This window comes from Opisthocomus hoazin, unplaced genomic scaffold (genome assembly GCF_030867145.1).
Source record: "Opisthocomus hoazin isolate bOpiHoa1 unplaced genomic scaffold, bOpiHoa1.hap1 HAP1_SCAFFOLD_137, whole genome shotgun sequence".
Taxonomy (NCBI): domain Eukaryota; kingdom Metazoa; phylum Chordata; class Aves; order Opisthocomiformes; family Opisthocomidae; genus Opisthocomus; species Opisthocomus hoazin.
Window position 1 is genome coordinate 1 of NW_027448792.1, and position 2,995 is coordinate 2,995.

Genomic DNA, 2,995 nt, shown 5'->3' on the forward strand with positions numbered 1-2,995 from the left:
GACCTGGTCTCCCTGCAGCCAGAACGGGTAGACCTGGTCTCCCTGCCGGCAAAACGGGTAGACCTGGTCTCCCTGCCGGCAGAACGGGTAGACCTGGTCTCCCTGCCGGTAAATGGGTAGACCTGGTCTCCCTGCCGGCAATATGGGTAGACCTGGCCTCCCTGCAGCCAGAACGGGTAGACCTGGCATCCCTGCCGGTAAATGGGTAGACCTGGCATCCCTGCCGGTAAAACGGGTAGACCTGGCATCCCTGCCGGCAATACGGGTAGACCTGGTCTCCCTGCCGCTAGAACGGGTAGACCTGGCATCCCTGCCGGTAAAACGGGTAGACCTGGCCTCCCTGCCGGCAATACGGGTAGACCTGGCCTCCCTGCCGGTAAAACGGGTAGACCTGGCATCCCTGCCGGCAGAACGGGTAGACCTGGTCTCCCTGCCGCCAGAACGGGTAGACCTGGCCTCCCTGCAGGTAAAACGGGTAGACCTGGCCTCCCTGCCGGCAGAAGGGGTAGACCTGGCCTCCCTGCCGGCAGAAGGGGTAGACCTGTCCTCCCTGCGGACAGAGCGGGTCGCCCGTGCTGGAGGCCCGTATGCAGGGGTGCCTGCACGGGGTGGGAAGGGCCGGCGGCGGGCTGCCTGTGCTCTCTCAGCCGGGGCGGCGGTGGGGGGGCTTGCGGGGGGTGGCTGGGGTCGGCAGGCCGGCCCTGCCGGAGGCCCGTATGCAGGGGTGCCTGCACGGGGTGGGAAGGGGCGGCGGCGGGGTGCCTGTGCTCTCTCAGCCGGGGCGGCGGTGGGGGGGCTTGTGGGGGGTGGCTGGGGGCGGCAGGCCGGCCGTGCCGGAGGCCCGTATGCAGGGGTGCCTGCACGGGGTGGGAAGGGGCGGCGGCGGGGTGCCTGTGCTGTCTCAGCCGGGGCGGCGGTGGGGGGGCTTGTGGGGGGTGGCTGGGGGCGGCAGGCCGGCCCTGCCGGAGGCCCCTATGCAGGGGTGCCTGCACGGGGTGGGAAGGGCCGGCGGCGGGCTGCCTGTGCTCTCTCAGCCGGGGCGGCGGTGGGGGGGCTTGTGGGGGGTGGCTGGGGGCGGCAGGCCGGCCGTGCCGGAGGCCCGTATGCAGGGGTGCCTGCACGGGGTGGGAAGGGGCGGCGGCGGGGTGCCTGTGCTGTCTCAGCCGGGGCGGCGGTGGGGGGGCTTGTGGGGGGTGGCTGGGGGCGGCAGGCCGGCCCTGCCGGAGGCCCGTATGCAGGGGTGCCTGCACGGGGTGGGAAGGGGCGGCGGCGGGCTGCCTGTGCTCTCTCAGCCGGGGCGGCGGTGGGGGGGCTTGCGGGGGGTGGCTGGGGGCGGCAGGCCGGCCCTGCCGGAGGCCCCTATGCAGGGGTGCCTGCACGGGGTGGGAAGGGCCGGCGGCGGGCTGCCTGTGCTCTCTCAGCCGGGGCGGCGGTGGGGGGGCTTGCGGGGGGTGGCTGGGGGCGGCAGGCCGGCCCTGCCGGAGGCCCGTATGCAGGGGTGCCTGCACGGGGTGGGAAGGGGCGGCGGCGGGCTGCCTCTGCTCTCTCAGCAGGGGCGGCGGTGGGGGGGCTTGCGGGGGGTGGCTGGGGTCGGCAGGCCGGCCCTGCCGGAGGCCCGTATGCAGGGGTGCCTGCACGGGGTGGGAAGGGGCGGCGGCGGGCTGCCTGTGCTCTCTCAGCCGGGGCGGCGGTGGGGGGGCTTGCGGGGGGTGGCTGGGGTCGGCAGGCCGGCCCTGCCGGAGGCCCGTATGCAGGGGTGCCTGCACGGGGTGGGTGGGCCTGCGGCGGGCTGCCTGTGCTCTCTGAGCCGGGGCGGCGGTGGGGGGGGCTTGCGGGGGGTGGCTGGGGTCGGCAGGCCGGCCCTGCCGGAGGCCCGTATGCAGGGGTGCCTGCACGGGGTGGGTGGGCCTGCGGCGGGCTGCCTGTGCTCTCTGAGCCGGGGCGGCGGTGGGGGGGGCTTGCGGGGGGTGGCTGGGGGCGGCAGGCCGGCCCTGCCGGAGGCCCGTATGCAGGGGTGCCTGCACGGGGTGGGAAGGGGCGGCGGCGGGGTGCCTGTGCTCTCTCAGCCGGGGCGGCGGTGGGGGGGCTTGCGGGGGTTGTCTGGGGGCGGCAGGCCGGTCCTGCCGGAGGCCCGTATGCAGGGGTGCCTGCACGGGGTGGGAAGGGGCGGCGGCGGGCTGCCTGTGCTGTCTCAGCCGGGGCGGCGGTGGGGGGGCTTGTGGGGGGTGGCTGGGGGCGGCAGGCCGGCCCGGCCGGAGGCCCGTATGCAGGGGTGCCTGCACGGGGTAGGAAGGGCCGGCGGCGGGGTGCCTGTGCTCTCTCAGCCGAGGCGGCGGTGGGGGGGCTTGTGGGGGGTGGCTGGGGGCGGCAGGCCGGCCCTGCCGGAGGCCCGTATGCAGGGGTGCCTGCACGGGGTGGGAAGGGGCAGCGGCGGGCTGCCTCTGCTGTCTCAGCCGGGGCGGCGGTGGGGGGGCCTGCGGCGGGTGGCTGGGGGCGGCAGGCCGGCCCTGCCGGAGGCCCGTATGCAGGGGTGCCTGCACGGGGTGGGAAGGGCCGGCGGCGGGCTGCCTGTGCTCTCTCAGCCGGGGCGGCGGTGGGGGGGCTTGCGGAGGGGTGGCTGGGGTCGGCAGGCCGGCCCTGCCGGAGGCCCGTATGCAGGGGTGCCTGCACGGGGTGGGAAGGGCCGGCGGCGGGCTGCCTGTGCTGTCTCAGCCGGGGCGGCGGTGGGGGGGCTTGCAAGGGGTGGCTGGGGGCGGCAGGCCGGCCCTGCCGGAGGCCCGTATGCAGGGGTGCCTGCACGGGGTGGGAAGGGCCGGCGGCGGGCTGCCTGTGCTCTCTCAGCCGGGGCGGCGGTGGGGGGGGTTGCGGGGGGTGGCTGGGGGCGGCAGGCCGGCCCTGCCGGAGGCCCGTATGCAGGGGTGCCTGCACGGGGTGGGAAGGGCCGGCGGCGGGCTGCCTGTGCTGTCTCAGTCGGGGCGGCGGTGGGGGGGCTTGC